At 35.6% G+C, this 17,955-nt stretch overlaps 1 long non-coding RNA gene across 2 annotated transcripts in view; it reads right to left on the minus strand.

Moving 5' to 3' along the window:
- Window positions 1–1,739: 1,739 nt before the first annotated feature.
- Window positions 1,740–17,955, minus strand: part of LOC129138262 (uncharacterized) — a 27,532-nt gene continuing 11,316 nt past the window's right edge. For both annotated transcript variants that reach the window (XR_010154574.1, XR_008541409.2), the window contains exons 2-3: window positions 3,550–3,597; window positions 1,740–2,288 (exon numbers count right to left, since the gene is read on the minus strand). This is a non-coding gene — a long non-coding RNA (uncharacterized LOC129138262). The remainder of the gene's footprint in view (window positions 2,289–3,549; window positions 3,598–17,955) is intronic.

The raw sequence follows: 17,955 nt of genomic DNA on the forward strand, positions 1-17,955 counted from the left end.
GCTTGCTTTTATACATTTTAGAAAGGCATGAGACATCAATTAACTACACTTGAGAAATACATCAGTTTGATCCAGAAAGGTGGGACAACTCAAAGCAGAGGAAGTGGGGGTGGGAGGGGTTGGGGGTGGCAGGGGGTTTGGGGGATGGGAGGGTATTGGGGTTTGGGGGTTGGTTCCAGGCTATAGGTGAATTTAAACATTTTCTGGTTGATAATTGGTTGAGTTTGTTTGAAGACCTGGGATTGATAGAAAAGGGAATGTTCAGGTTAAGATAAAAGATTGTGGAGACCAAGGTTGTTTTGAAGTCTTACAGTGGCTGCCCTTAGAGACAATAAATGACAAGTGTTTCCTATTCAGATCTTTAAAATGTACTAGACTTTTAGTTAATCTCTTTAGGACTTGGAGGGCCATTTTTTCATATTATAATTTATCTCCTTCATGTCTGTAACAAAGATAGGAATCGCTATAAAGTGCCTTCCCAGTTTCTGCCTAATCACATCCCTGGATTTCCTGGCCCCTGGCTTGGCATATGTTTGGGGTTAGCCTTCTCCCACTGCTAATTTGTATGCCATAAGATGGTTGTTTTGTTCCTCAGTACATTTATGTCAGATATAATTGTTACTGTAGTAAACAACTATTGTGTAAAACAACGATAAGTGAGTGTGAAAGTAAAAAAACAAATCAGAAAATGAAGCAGAATGTAAATAATTGATAAAGACAAGTTCTGAAAAAATGTCAAATTGGATTTAGGAGTCAGACACCTGTAAGAGGTTTATTTCAGGGGCTAAGCATGCTGGTATTTACACACATATTACTTCTTGTGTCTCTTCAATTTATTGGTTCATTTCAAAAAACCAAAGCTAAAAATCATAAAATATTCATTATGTAAAAAAAAACAATGTTCAATGAATCCATACATACATACCGAAGACCTTTGTCGGATAGTTGACAAGTATATTTGCATATATGTTTTCCAAGGTAAAAGAAAATTTTGTGGCTGGGCACGGCAACTCATGCCTGCAATCCCAGCATTTCGGGAGGCCAAGGCCGGTGGATCAGCTGAAGTCAGGCATCCAAGACCAGCCTGGCCAACACGGTGAAACCCCATCTCTACTAAAAATACAAAAAAATAGCTGGGCGTGGTGGCTGGCACCTGTAATCCCAGCTACTTGGGAGGCCGAGGCAGGAGAATTACTTGAACCCGGTAGGCAGAGTTTGCAGTAAGCTGAGATCAAGCCACTGCACTACAGCCTGGGCAACAAGAGTGAAACTCTGTCTCAAAAAAAAAAAAAAAGAAAGAAAATTTGTAGGATATGGAGAAGTAATTCATTTTAGAAGAATTTTTTTTGTAGAATGATTTGTGCTAAAGCAATACATCTCTTTCTATCATATACTGATATCTTGAAAATTTTATAACGTTTCTTGTCACATTCAGTATTTTAAAAGTAGGATTGATTCTAAGTTTTGAGTTTATGGTGCATTTGAATATTAGAGATATTATCTCTTATATATTTCAAAGCTTTGCTGCATTCTAAACTCAGTCCTGCCTTAGCCTTAGTAATGGCAATGAAGTGCGGGGATAGAATGTTCACTATTTTTTATGTGCTGTTAAAATTTCATACCTCCTGTTCTATCTTGAAGTCTTACAGTTTTGGAATGGTGAGTGGGGGAAACAAGCATAAAACTATTACATAATTCATGTAGTTTTCACTGGGCAACAGTATCTATCCTCTGAATGGTGAAATGGCTACTTTTCATTTATTTATTTTTTTCTTTCCTGGGGTAAAACGCTTGAAAACTGCACCACTGGGAAATTGCAGCTATAGTCCATGTTTCAACATAGTCCATGCTTCTTTGAATTGGCCACTTACTGTTTACTCTCATCTCCTTAGCTTTAGCAGTAAAGACCTGTAAGATTTCTTCTATTAGGATCATCTAGCCATTCCAAACATTTCTCTTAGATTTGATTCTTTCAAGACAAATCAACCCAATAAAAATCTCATAAATAACGGTGATCTAGCTACCACATTTGGTGTTCTCATCTGACCAAACCAAATTTTATGTATACATTCAATTCTCAATCCAACCCAGTCTGTTTGCCTAAGCCATTCCAGACAAACTTCCACTTCGAAGGTTTTAAATGCATAAGTCAGATAGCAATCCTTCAGTTGCCCCAGAGGCACATCACGTTCTTTGAATGCTTCATTATAGTCCTCTTCATTTAGCAATCAGTGAGGCAATACACTGGCATCGTGATCCCTTTTTTTAGGAACTCTGTACAAAATTCCCTTTGAAAATATAAATTTTGGAAATGAGTGACTAGCAAAGGGGTTTCATTAACATTATCACAATCTCTTGATATATCTGCTTGATAATGTAGCACCTATTATTTGGGGCCATTAGGACCTTGGCTGAAATTCTGGTAAATGTAAAGAAACCACATTTAACATCCAGTTAATTTAAGTTTTGTTTGTTTGTTTGTTTTGTTTTTGTTTTTGTTTTTGAGGCGTTGTCTTACTCTGTCACCCAGGCTAGAGTGCAGTGGTGTGATCTCGACTCACTGCAACCTGCACCTCCACCTTCTGGGTTCAAGCAATTATCTTCCTCAGCCTGGGATTACAGGAACCCACCACCATGCCCACCTAATTTTGTAATTTTAGTAAAGACGGGGTTTCACCATCTTGGTCAGGCTAGTCTTGAATGCCTGATGTCATGATCCACCTGCCTCAACCTCCCAAAGTGCTGGAATTACAGGCATGAGCCACCTTGCTGGCCTCAATATTGTTTTTAATAATTTCTGCTTTACTTGCAGTTAATCCTATCAGGCCGTCTACCATACCCAGTTGTGTCAGCAAGAAGATCTGTACAATGATAAGTAACACATGGCTCCCAGGGCTAAACATATTCCTAACACTTATATAAACACTTTTTCAGAAATTTGACAATATTTTATAATTAATATCTTATTTTACAATAAAAGATATGGTATCACAATACTCTGAGCAAAGAGTTAATTTGCTTTTCAAATTTCCTAGATAATGAAGTAGTCCTAAAATATTTAACTCAGTATTGGTAATAGTTTCAATTTGAGGAAGTGTTCTGAATAGCCTTTTTAATGGTGATGTCATAAGATTGTGTTACAAACACAGACTTTCATTTAAAGACACTTTATTTTTAATTTTGTTCTAAAAAATAAAATTATATATAAATACACGTGTATCCTAAACTATATATGTATATTATACATATATGTATAATATACATATATGTATATACATACACAGAGAGAGAGAGAGAGAGGAGAGAGAAACAGAGACAAAGAGAGCCATAAATCCTGAATTTGTTGTTGTCAGTGGTGTTTGATAGCATCACTTTGTAACTCAATAGGATGTATCTGCACAAAGCTAAAATTAATTTATTTTTGCCACACAAGGCAAGTGTATCCTGTTGATGTCTATAGAGAAAATAAATCACCCTCTAAAGAACTGTTTATAAATAAATAATTGATATCTGAAAATTCAGAAAAAGTACCACTATCATTTTACTTACCATATTGCATTGAAATTATATGTTTATGCTTCTCTTGCTTCTACCTCTCTGTGAATTCAAGGTTAGAAAAGGAGAAATTTTTATCTTAGCATTCCCAGGACCAATCACAATATCTAATACTTAGAGCATGCAATAAATGTTGGTTGAACTGAAATAAATCTGATATAAAAACAAATAATGCTTTAGGGAAGTGATTTTTCATTTGAGATTATTTTCTCAGAAAAATTAATATGACCAGGTTGTCATCCTATGCAAACATTAGTATGCCTTATTGATTTTTCACTAAGTTATATAGCTTATATTATAAGACTTTTTTATGGGTGTCTCTACCTATAGATTCCAGGCACTAACAAACCTGTAGAAATTCATAAATTTAATGCATTTTATCAAGTTCATTAATATAGCATGAACATTTTTCAACTGGCTTCACAAATCATTTATTGTTAAATGTTATTCTTATACCTGTATTAGAGAGAAAAAAGCCAGAGGTAGCAAGGTGATATACAGATCAACTGGAAATCCACAAGTTTTGGTTTGGAACTCTTTGGAAAATTGAATAAAGAGTCACACCTTGCTCAAAACTGAATTAGTAAAAGCGATGTACATATCAATAAACAAACTTCTCTAATAAAAAAAGCATTAAAAATATAGTCAGCATATATTTTTCTGGAATATAAAATTGAGGAACTAGAATAATTCAACTTGAATAAGTGTAACTAATTCATTTTCTGCAAAATATTACCCAGAGTTTGAGTATTTTTCTATTTATTCTATTGGAAAAAAATGATATACCACTGTACTGGAAATATTCAGAAAAGTTTGTCTATTTTTTAAAATTGTACTTATTATACCTTTATAACCGTGAGATAATATATTTATTATTTGAATGAGAAATAAATGTTTATGATTTATACAAAAATGCCTGACACAGACTACTATGCCCACAAAAGTTGAATGGTTGTTTTTTGCTTATATATACCTATACAGGTTAATACATATATCTTTACTTCTTTTTTCTTTTTTTTTGAGACGGAGTCTCACTCTGCAGCCCAGGTTGGAGTGCAGTGACGTGATCTCGGCTCACTGCAACTCCGCCTCCCAAGTTCACGCTATCCTCCTACCTCAGCCTCCTGAATAGCTGGGACTACAGGTGCCCGCCACCATGCCCGTCTTATTTTTTGTATTTTTAGTAGCGATGGGGTTTCACCGTGTTAGCCAGGATGGTCTCAATCTCCTGAGATTGTGATCCGCCTGCCTCAGCCTCCCAAAGTGCTGGGATTATAGGCGCGAGCCACCGCACCCGGCCAATATATCTTTACTTCTTATAAGAAATGAGTAACTTTATTAATTCTACCAACAGATAACATTCTTCCTCTCAGAGAGTAATATGCAATCATTTCCTAACCTTATTTTATTGCGCTATATTTTAAATATAATAAACGTGTCAAAAATGTGGTTTCGTACTTCTTATTAATTGATATATTTACCTAATTACACTAAATCTAGAAAATACTATTGTGCTTATTCAAACTTCTCTTCTCTTCTTCAGAGGCAAACCTGTATAATTTCTTTGGTTTGTTTTAAGACGTAGTCTTACTCTGTTACCCAGCCTAGAGTGCAGTGGTACAATGTGAGGTCACTGCAACCTCCGCCTCCCGGGTTCAAGCGATTCTCCGGCTTCAGCATCCCAAATAACTCGGATTAAACCCTTATAATTTCTATCATGATTGATTAATTTTGTTCATCTTCAAATTCCAATAAGGAGAATTCCTACAGGATGTGTGTGTGAGTGTGTATCTGGTTTATTTTCTTTAGCATAAATATTTGAGATTTAGCCAAATATTTGTGTGTATCATTTGTTTATTTTTCCTCATATTTCTGAGTTGCCTATGTATTTGTCAGAGTTTGCTTATTCATTAGTCTGTTAGTGAATATTCAGATTGCTTTCAGAATTAGCTTTTACAAATAAAGGACTTAGGTGCATTCTCAAACAGGTTTTTGTGTAAATATATGCTTTTATTTTTGTTGGATAAATTTCTAGAATTGAAATTGCTGTGCTATAGGGTAGATGTATGTTGGCCTTATTAAGAAGCGAATTATTTTTCAAAGCTGTTGTTCCGCTTTTTTTTTTTTTTTTTTTTTGAGACACAGTCTCGCGCTGTCGCCCGGGCTGGAGTGCACTGGCGTGATCTGGGCTCACCGCAAGCTCCACTTCTCAGGTTCATGTCATTCTCCTGCCTCAGCTTCCTGATTAGTTGGGACTACAGGCGCCCGCCACCACACCCGGCTAATTTTTTTTTTTTTTTTTTTGTATTTTTAGTAGAGACGGGGTTTCACCGTGTTAGCCAGGATAGTCTCGATCTCATGACACCGTGATCCGCCCGCCTCGGCCCCCCAAAGGGCTGGGATTACAGGCATGAGCCACCGAGCCCAGCCGGTTGTTCTATTTTACACTCTCACAAGAAATAGACACGACTTCTAGTTTCCCCACATATTTGCCAATATTAGTATTATCATTTTAAATGGTAGTCTTTCCAGTTTCAATGCCTTTTGGTTGCATTTCCCCTTATATAATAACATTGAGCATCTTTTCACATTCCTATAAGTCACTTGTATCTCTTGTTTTGTGAAATACCTGTTCAAGATTCTTATAACTATTTAATGGATCTCAGGAGTACTCTGTGCTTTTTGAACATGCAATTTTTTTCTCATACATATATGGAATAATTTATCACAGTCTATGGCTTAAAATTGTAATTTCTTACATTTTGCAGTTTTATTAGGATACATTTTTAATTAATATCTACAATTTATCAATTTTTACTCTTATGATAGTGCTTTCTCTGTTCAGAAATATTTTTCCTATTATAATAGCTCGCAGATATTGTTTAATTTTTTTCTTTTAAAAGCTTTCTGAATTCTGCTTTTTCATTTTTATGCCTACATTAAAAATATTGGATTAGTTTTGTGTATACAAAGGACTGATGCATGTATTTTTTTAATATGAGAATGCATTTATTTCAAAAGCCTTTGTTAAAGACTTACTTTCCCCACAGAATTATCTACATGCCCTTATAAACATTTAATTTACTGCATAGGTGGAGGTCTAATTTTGAACCCTTCTTTATCCTTATTATTTTTGTGTTATGATGCTTTGATACTGCAGCTTTCTTAGATGTCTGAAAATTGGCTCTATTTTTTTCTCAAAATTCTAGGTCCTATGAATTTTCCAAACAAATTTTGGAAACAGTTTGTGAATTTCTCTCAAAATGTTTGCCACAATTTACTACAGAGTTGTAGTAAATAGATATAGAATTCATTGTAGTCAATAAATTACAAACTATAGATTGCATTCATGCTTTTTTTTTTTTTTTTTTGAGACAGAATCTCACCTTGTCACCCAGGTTGGAGTGCAGTGGCACAATCTCGGCTCACTGCAACCTCAGCCTCCCAGATTCAAGCAATTATCCTGCCTCAGCCTCCTGAGTAGCTGGGACTACAGGCCCATGCCACCATGCCTGGCTAATTTTTTTGTATTTTTTTTTTTAGTAGAGACAGGGTTTTATCGTGTTAGCCAGTATAGTCTTGATCTCCCGACCTTGTGATCCGCCCACCTTGGCCTCTCAAAGTGCTGGAATTACAGACATGAGCAACCGTGCCCAGCCCCTACTGCATTGATTCTAAAGATTAACTTCCAGAGAATTCACATCAAACAATGTTGCATCTTCAAATCTATGAACATGGTAGATCTTTACATTTATTTAGGTCTTCTGTAATGTTTCTCTACAAGAAATTTTAAAAAGTTTTAGTGTGAAAGATTTTTAAAGGTTTCACTTAAATTATTCTTAACTATTTTTATACCATTAAAATTTTACTTTTAAATGTATTCTCAATTGTTTATTTCTAGTATTTATAAATTCCATTAATTTTACATATTGTATTTTGTGTATTGACCTCGCATTCTACACATTCTGCACCATTATTGAATTTGATTCTTATTATTCACAGCTTTTTAAATAAATGTATTAGGATTTTCTTCATATACAATATACATATATATGTCCTGTGAATAAAAATATTTTTTCTTTTCACTTTTCAATTTTTATGCTTTTCATTTCTTGACCCCATGCAAGTCCGAAATCCAGAGGGGCAGCCAAATCTTAAAGCTCCAAAATGATCTCCTTTGACTCCATGTCTCACATCCTGATCATGCAGATGCAAGAGGTGGGTTCCCATGGTATTGGGCAGCTCTGCCCCTGTGGCTTTGCGGGATACAGCCTGCCTTCTGGCTGCTTTTGTGGGCTGGTGTTGAGTGTCTGTGGCTTTCCCAGGCACATGGTGTTGTTGGTGGATCTAACATTCTGAGGTCTGGAGGATGGTGGCCCTCTTCCCACAGGTCCACCAGGCGGTGCCCCAGTAGGGACTCTGTGTGGGGGCTCCCACCCAACATTTCAATTCCTCACTGCCCTAGCAGAGGTTGTCAATGAGGGCCCCATCCCTGCAGCAAACTTTTGCATGGGCATCCAGGTGTTTCCATATATCTTCTGAAATCTAAGCAGATGTTCCCAAACCTCAATTCTTGATTTCTGTGCATCCACAGGCTCAACACCACGTGGAAGCTGCCAAGGCTTGGGGCTTCCACCCTATGAAGCAACAGCTCAAGCTGTACTTTGGTCCCTTTTAGTCACAGCTGGAGTGGCTGGGATGCAGGGCACCAACACCCTACACTGCATACAGCATGGGGACCCTGGGCCCAGCAAAACCATTTTCTTCTAAGCCTCTGAGACTGTGATGGGAAGGGCTGCTGTGAAGACTTCTGACATGCCCAGGAGACATTTTCACCATTGTCTTGGGGATTGACATTCAGTTCCTCGTTACTTATGCAAATTTCTGCAGCCAGCTTAAATTTCTCCTCAGAAAATGGGTTTTTCTCTTCTATCACATTGTCAGGCTGCAAATTTTCTGAACCTTTATGCTCTGCTTGCCTTATAAACTGAATGCCTTTAAAAGTACCCAAGTCACTTCTTCAATGCTTTGCTGTTTAGAAATTTCTTCTGTCAGATACCCTAATTCATCTGTCAAGTTCTAAGTTTCACTAATCTTTAGGGCACAGGCAAAATGCTGCCAGTCTCTGCTAAAACATAACAAGAGTCAACTTTGCTCTAGTTTCTAACAAGTTCCTCAACTCCATCTGAGACCACATCAGCCTGGATCTCATTGTTCACATCATTATCAGCGTTTTGGTCAAAGCCATTCAAAACGTCTCTAGGAAGTTCCAAACTTTCCTGCATTTTCCTGTCTTCTGCTGAGCCCTTCAAACTGTTCCAACCCCTGCCTGTTACACAGTTCCAAAATTGCTTCTGCATTTTCAGGTATCTTTTCAGCGGCATCCCACTCTACTGATACCAGTTTACTGTATTAGTCTGTTTTAATGCTGCTGATAAAGACATACCCAAGACTGGGCAATTGACAGAAGAAAAAAGGTTTAATTGGACTTACAGTTTCATGTAGCTGGGGAAGCCTCACAATCATGGTGGAAGGCAAAGAGGAGCAAGTCATATCTTACATGGATGGCAGCAGGCAAAGAGAGCTTGTGCAGGAAAACTCCCCCTTATAATAACCATCAGACCTCATGAGACTTACTCACTATCAGGAAAAGAGCACAGGAAAAGCCTACCTCCATGATTCAATTACATCCCACCAGGTTCCTCCCACAACGTATGGGAATTCAAGGTGAGATTTGGGTGGGGACACAGCCAAACCACATCAATGAAGCTCTCTGTTGTATATGTAAATGCTGATAATGTTTTTTTGTTTTGTTTTTGAGATAGAGAAGGAGATCTTAGAGACAAAAAAGGGGAAGCTCCATTAAAATTGGTAAAGGAAGAAACATAATATGAAAGGAGGGAAATAATGAGGTAAAAGATGCAGAGACTGTTTTCCAGTAAGAATGAACTTCACTTTGGAATAACAAAGCAGTGCTTGCTTGGCAAGGTGAGTCTTAGAATCTGACTAACATCAACAGGGCAGAGTCTCAGGTAATTAACAAAACCAGGAAGGAACAGGGAGCAGCAATGCTAAAGCACAAGAAACCAGGTTACTTTGTCCTACTTCGTAGTTGTTATTTTCCTAATCATTGGAGATAAGCTATGATTAACAGAAAAACTACCCATGTAAAATATTGTCACCTAACTTTTAAGAAAAACAAGAAAGAAGATACAAAACCTAGCAAACAGAATAAGTAATTTCAGAGAATCAGAATTAAGACAAGAAACAAATGTAATTACAGTTAAGTGTAATTCATATCTTCAGAGACATGCAAGAAGAAGTTGCATTTTAGAAAATACTGATAATAGCTCTTGGATTAAAAACTCAACAGATGTTCTGAAGAGAACAATAGACATAGTTAAATATAGATCTAGCAAGTCTGAAGTTTAAAAGTTGAATAATTTTCTCTGAATCCAATGGCTAGGAAAAAATGAAGAAAGGTAAAGGGAGGTAAAGTGAAGATAAAGAATTGTTGATGTAAAGTTGTTTAAAATGCTAGAAAAAAAGGATAGTAAACATAAAGATGGAAATAATTAAAGAACTAATTTAAATATTTTTTAGAACTAGAAATACTGTAGACTTGAGATTTAAAGTTTTCATAGAAGTATCAACTTATATTAATGGAGAAATTCTACTGATAGACATCTCTTGGAGAAGAAATGGGATACTAATGATTAGGACAGAATCATAAAGACTTCCAGAGTAGGAGGATAGAAAGGTAATTTTCAATGGAATAAGAAGTAGATAGAAAAGAAAATTTATTCTTAAACATGTAGATGTTGTTAATAACTGGGACAAGACCATCAATGTCTGAAGAAATAAATGTTTTTACAAATAGTGTCCTATAAGTACCCAAATACACATTTAATTTTGTGGACAAAGCAAAGACAATTGTGCATATCTCCCAATTCCCCAGCATTTAAAAATCCAAAAATAAAATAATAAAATTAACAAACAGATTTTTAGAATTATATCTGGCAGGAGTTTGGATCAGTCATAGAGTGCAATAGCATACTTGAAAATAAGGACAATATGGCCATTTTAATGATATTGATTCTTCCTATCCATGAGCATAGAATGTTTTTTCATTTGTTTCATCCTCTCTGATATCTTTGGTGTTTTTAGTTCTTACAGAGATCTTTCACCTCACTAGTTAGCTGTATTCCTAGGTATTTGATTCTTTTTGCAGCAATTGTGAATCAGATTGCATTCCTGATTTGGCTCTCCGCTTGACTCTTGTTGGTGTATGGGAATGCGAGTAATTTTTGTATGTTCTTTTTGTATCCTGAGACTCTGCCAAAAGTGTTTTTCATCTTAAGGAGCTTTCGGGCCTTAAGCTTTTGGGCCTATAAAGTTTTCTACATACAGGATCATGTAATCTACAGACAGGGATAGTTTGACGTCCTTTCTTCCTATTTGGGAACCCTTTATTTCTTTCTCTTGCCTAACTGTTTTGGCAAGGACTTCCAATACTATGTTGAACAGGAGTGGTGAGAGAGGGCATCCTTGTCTTGTGCACAAAATACACTAAAATAAAATTGCTTAAAACTAGTGATAAAGAAAAATTCTCAAAGCAGCCAATGACAAAAACATGGTTTGCACAGAGGAACAAAAAATGCCAGCAAACATTTTATTGGAAACAAAGAAAATTAGAAGATAACGAAGCAACATCTTTAAAGTACTGGAAGATAAGCATTGTCAGCTGGAAATTGTAGACTCAGAGAAACTATCTTTCAAGATGTAGGTGAAATAAAGATTTTGTTCAGGCACTTAGAACCTGAAAGAAATCATCACCAGTAAAACAACACTATAAAAAATGTTAAAGAAAATGTTTCAGGCAGAAGTAAAATAATATCAAAAGGAAATTTGGATCTACATAGAAGAATGAAAAGCACTGGAAATGGTATCAACATGGTTAAATATATAAGATCCTTTTATTTCTGTTTGAATTCAATTGATTGTTTAAACAAGGGGTCAGCAAGCTATAGCTTCATGGGTGGACTGCCTGTTTATGTGAACAAATTTTTACTGAGACACATTCATGCTCATTTGTTTATGTATTATCAATGGATGCTATAGAATTACAAAAGTGGAATTAAGTAGTTGTAACAGAGCCTAATGGCACACAAGCCTAAAATATTTAGCTTTTAAGGAAAGCATTTCTGGTTCTGGTGGCTCATGCCTGTAATCCCAGCATTTTGGGAGGCTGAGGTGGGCGGATCACGAGGTCAGGAAATTGAGACCATCCTGGGCAACATGATGAAACCCCGTATCTACTAAAAATACAAACATTAGCTGGGTGTGGTGGCATGTGCCTGTAATCCCAGCTACTCGGGAGGCTGAGGCAGGACAATCGCTTGAACCCGGGAGGCAGAGGTTGCAGTGAGCTGAGATGGCACTACTGCACTGCAGCCTGGTACAAAGCTAGACTCTGTCTCAAAAAAAAAAAAAAAAAAAAAAAAAGAGAGAGAGAAGAAAACAACATTATTAACCTCTAATTTAAGCAAGAATAATAACAATTTATAATGAGTTTACAACATATATAAAAATAAATTACATGACAATAACAGAACAACAGTTAGGATAAAATAATGAAAATGTTACTTCATGATACTGTATGTAAAGTAGTATATTATAATTTGAAGGTAGAATGTGATGAGTTAAACATGTATACTACAAACTCAAAAGCAACCATTAAAATTAACAATATAGAAAGTTTTAATTCTCAAGTAAAAAAGGAGATAAGATGAAACCATAAAATATATTTAATTCATAGAAAAGAAGGCAAACAAGAGGGAAAATAAGCAAAAAACAGATGGGATGGTAGGGGAAGCAAAATTTTATTACCATCTTCTTAGTTTTTTTTTTTCCTCTGCTAAGCCTGAGAATTAAATTGATATAAGACAGATCAACAGGAAAATGCATACAAATTTATTTAATACATGTATTATGTGGCATGAGAGATTCCTTAAGGAAGGAAGACTCCATGACATAATCACTTATGTTCTGAAGTAGACACAGAGTAGTAAATTGTGAAATATGACAAGACAAAGGAGCTGGAACTAGTGTAGTTAATTGGGTGAAGAGGTGATTAACAGGATAAGGGTTGGTTTAACAAGGTCTGTTTGTACAGGTTTCCCTTGCCTCAACTTCTCATCCTGGGTGATGAGACTGTTACTTTCCTTCTTGTATAAAGAGGGCAACTTTCATGTAGAAATTTTACCTCCTACTTTTAAGAAAAAGGAAAATCAGAGTGCTTTAAAGGAAAATCAGAGTATTTTTCTTGCATCTGCTATTTTTCAAGTGTCTTTAACTCAAAAAAATCAATATGCCAAAGTGGCATGTTTGGGGATATCTGGTTCTGAATTCCTTCAGGAAAGATAGAAAGCAAAAGCAAAATAATAGGTTTAAAACTAAAAATATCCAGGTGCGGTGGCTCACGCCTATAATCCCAGCACTTTGGGAGACTGAGGTGGGCAGATCATGAGGTCAGGAGTTCGAGACCAACCTGGCCAACATAGTGAAACCCTGTCTCTACTAAAAATACAAAAAATTAGCCAGGCATGGTGGCGGGCACCTGTAATGCCAGCTACTCAGAAGGCTGAGGCAGGAGAATGGCTTGAACCCAGGAGGCAGAGGTTGCAGTGAGCCAAGATCATTGCATTGCACTCCAGCCTGGGCAACAGAGCCAGACTCTGTCTCAAAAAAAAAAAAAAAGAAAAAAGAAAAAAAATATATATATGTGCACACATAACCACATTACATATAAATGGTCTAAATATACCAATTTAAAAGCAGATTGGATCAATAAAACAAGATCTAAGTTATTACTGTCTGGAAGAAATTCAAGAATATCCTAATAAAACATATCTATGTAAAAACAATAGCTGGCATCACACTTAAAGAAGAAAAATCAGTTTATTTCCCCCTATTTCAGGAACAAGATGAGTCCATTAACTCTTAGCACTTTGTTTTAACATTCCACTAGACATTCTACCAAGTAAAATAGACAAAAAACATAAACAAAAGAATTACAGACGGGAAAGGAAAATGTAGATTGGTTTTATTTATAGACGGCATGTCTATGTAGAAAGTCCACTGAAATCTACAAAAACACTGCTGGCTATAATAAGTGAGTTAGCAACATAAAAAAGAAAAAAAGCAACATATTAAACTAATATTTCCATATACCAGCAATGAACAATAAAAAATTAAAATAAAAGTACTATTAATAATATCATGAAAAATGTAGAAGAATTAGGAATTAATCTATCAAATGATGTGAGAGTCTGGTACACTAAAACTCAAACCACTGCAGAAAGTTAAAGAAGACTTAAATAAATGGAAAGACGTAATATGAATATGGGTTAGAAAATTCACATGGTAAAATGTGATTATCCCTAAATATAGATTCAATACAATCCCAATTAAAATATTATTAGGCATTGTTTTATAGGAATTTACACACTAATTTTAAAACTTCAGTAGAAATGCAAAGAGTCTAAAATAGCCAAAATAATTCTTAAAAATAAGAATATTTTTGAAGGATTAGCACAATCTAATACCAAAGCTTATAAGGCTACAGTAATGAAAATAGTGTGATATTGGCATAAAGATAGACAGAAATGTCATTGGAAGATAATAGAAAATTCAGAACTATATGTACAGAATTTTGGTAAATTGGTGTTCTCCAAAGATACAAAGGTAATTCAGTAAATAAAAGATAGCCCTTCAACAAATTCTGCTGGAACAATTAGATACTCATATGCAAAAAGTAGAACTTTAACACGTAACTCATGATACAAAAATTAATTTAGTACAGATCATATGCCTAAATGTAAAATGTAAAAACAAAGTGAAAAAAAAAGGAAGAAAAATTACGTATAGGAGAAAATATAGAAAAGTCTTTGACCTCAACACTACTTAGACATGACACAAACACCATGTTTCATCAAAGTAGAAATTGACAACTTGAGTTCATCAAAATGTAACACATATGTTCCTCAGGAAACACTGTAAAACAAATAGAAATATAAGACACTACTGAGAACAATATTTGCAAAATATATGTCGGGCAAAAAAGTTGTGTCCAGAAAATATAAGAACTCTCAAAACTTGATAATAAATCTAGCAACTCTAATAAAAGTAGGCAAATGACTTAAATGAATACTTCTTCCCTAAAGAACATATGTAGATAGAAAGTAAACACATGGAAAGATCCTCAATATCATTAGTCATTAGGGAATTAATCTGTGTCTGTCAAAAATGGGTTGGGTACAGTTGCTCAAGCCTGTAATCCCAGCACTTTGGAAGGTCAAGGCAGCAGGGTTTCTTGACCCCAGGAGTTAGAGAGCAGCCTGGGCAACATAGTGAGATCCTGTCTCTACAAAAAAGAAAAAGACATGGCATGGTGTCTCTATTTAGCTAGGCATGGTGGCACATGCCTGTAGTACCAGCTACTCGGAAGCTGAGGTGGGAGAATCACTTGAGCCCAGGAGGTGGAGCCTGCAGTGAACTATGGTTGTGCCAATGCACTCCAGCCTGTGTGACAGAGCAAGAACCTATCTCAAAAAAGAAAAAAAGAGGCCAGGCGCAGTGGCTGACACCTGTAATCACAGCACTCTGGGAGGTCAAGGTGGGTGGATCACCTGAGGTCAAGAGATCGAGACCAGCCTGACCAACATGGTGAAACCCCATCTCTACTAAAAATACAAAAATTAGCTGGGCATGGTGATGCGTGCCTATATCCCAGCTACTTGGGAGGCTGAGGCAGGAGAACTGTTTGAACCTGGGAGGTGTAGATTGCAGTGAGCCGAGATTGTGCCATTGCACTCCAGCCTGAGCAACAAGAGTGAAACTTCATCTCAAAAAAAAAAAAAAGAAAGAAAGAAAAAAGAATGGCTAAAGTTAAAAAGGCTGGCCATGCCAAGTGTTGGCAAAACTATAGAGGAAAACCAACATACATGCACTGCTAATGGTAATGGAAATTAGTACAATGACTCTGGAAAAAGGCTTGTCAGTTTTTAAAATATTTTGAGGTATGCACCTATCATATGACTGCCAATCAATTTGTAGGGAAATGAAAGTATATGTACATAAAAAACTTGTACCAAAACATTCACAGCACTTTTTTATGGGAGAGAGGGGCTAATAGTGAAGAGCATGTAACAATCAAATATTCATTAACAGATAAATGAATAAGCAAGCTTTGATATATCCATATTTTGAAATACTACAAGCAATAAATGAAACTTTCATCCATACTATAAATAGATTAATCTCAATAAATATGCTAATTAATAGAAGCCAGATCAAAAGAGAACAATATGATATCATTTATATAAAAAAAGGCATTAGAGCCTAGTAGTTAAGAGTGCAGCTTCTGGAAGCAAAATCCTTAGTATGATGTTTTGGCTCATTGTCTGCAGCATTTATTTTATGTGCTCTCTTGAGGTTTTTACAGAAACAATATGCCTCAGTTTACTCATCTATATAATGACTATATTGATAGTCATCTACTTTATAAAATATGGTATTTTACAATGTAATACTTTATTATATATTTGATATATATTTTAAAATGTCTTTATTATATTTTATAAAGTATAAATAATATAAAATAATGTGTATAGTTGCTGACTTATAAAAATAAAGATTAAATGAACAAAAATATGTGAAGCACTAGTTTACTACCTAGAAAATGGTACATTCTAAATATTTTCATGATTGCAATAAATAAATAAATGTATCCTTATAACGTGATTTTATTAATAATAAACAAAAATTTATTTTTAGAATAATGAATATAATTATTTTTATTTTTAGAATAATAATAGTATTATTATTCATTCTTATATACCTTTGAAAAATCATAGGGTAAGATGATTGAAATTCTGTGTATAGCATCTCAGCAGATGAGATCTATAAGAAAGAACCATTGCACACCCATTTACTTAAATCAGTTATAGTTTAAGTTGTTTGAAAAAAGTCATTTATTGGAATCACCACATGACATCAATCAAGAGCAAAGTGTGTAGAATACTGTCAAGTTTTTCTCCAAGAATTTATTTGTTTTCAATTTGCAACTCACTGAAGCATTGAACATTTTATGAGCTCTACAACTAACAATGCCTGGGAATTTAAATATTTTCCATGGAATATGATTACTTCAAATGAAAAAAAAGGAGCAGATATGATAATGAATAATTTACCATGCGTATATGGTACAAAGTAGAATCTTTAAAAATAAAGACACAAACAGCAACAACCACAAAAACCTCAATTGTTTCTGCTTTTGTTCTATTTTTAGTGAACTTAAAATTTTAAGAGAAACTCTTTCTCCTTGTTTTTAACACGTGTAGAGAGAGGTATGGAATATTATAAAGCTTTTTATCTGACTTGGCCTGAGTCTTAGTAGATGAAGACTCATCGAGTTTAGTAGGCCGAATAGTTTTTTCTAAAAGATATGTGACGTGTTAATCCTTGGAATCTTTGAATATTATGACACATTAAACAGTGAATATTACCTTATATGGCAATGCTTGTGATTAAGTTAAGGACTTTAAGGGAAGGGGCTTATTCTGAAATATACTCACGGGTCTTTAATTCAATGACAAATGTTCTTCTTCTTTTTTTTTTTTTTTCTTTTTTTTTTGAGATGGAGTCTTGTTCTTTCGCCCAGGCTGGAGAAGTGCAGTGGTGAGATCTCTGCTCACTGCAACCTCTGCCTCCCAGGTTCAAGCAATTCTCCTGCCTCAGCCTCCTGAGGAGTGGGATTACAAGCGCCTGCCATCATGCCCAGATAATTTTTGTACTTTTATTAGAGGAAGGGTTTCACCATGTTAGCCAGGCTGGTCTCAAACTCCTGACCTCAAGTTATTCGACCTCCTCGGCCTCCCAAATTGCTGGGATTACAGGCATGAGCCACTGTGCCTGGCCTGACAAATGTTTTTTTAAGAGTGAGTCAGAGGGAGACTTGACACACAGAAGAGGAGGCAATGTGACCAGGGAGCAGAGATTGGAGTGGTGCAGCCCCCAGAAGCTGGGGAAAAGGAATGCTGGCATGAGTAAAGGAATGCTGACAGCCCCCAGAAGCTGGAAGATCTACAGAATGGATTCTCTCTAGGGACCTCAGAGCGAGTGTGGCCCCACTGTATTTAGGACTTCTAGCCTCTAGAACTGTTTTAGAATACATTGCTGTTGTTGAAGTCATTTAGTTTGTGTCAATTTGTTGTGATAGCCTAGGGAACTAATATAATGAAGCATGGAGAGAGAGAGAGAGAGAGGATAAAAGGTGAAAATCATGTGCCAAAACTAAAGAAAAGAGATGCTGACATTTGTGATTAAATAGAATAATTG

Source organism: Pan troglodytes, chromosome 22, assembly GCF_028858775.2.
Source record: "Pan troglodytes isolate AG18354 chromosome 22, NHGRI_mPanTro3-v2.0_pri, whole genome shotgun sequence".
In the NCBI taxonomy this organism is placed as follows: domain Eukaryota; kingdom Metazoa; phylum Chordata; class Mammalia; order Primates; family Hominidae; genus Pan; species Pan troglodytes.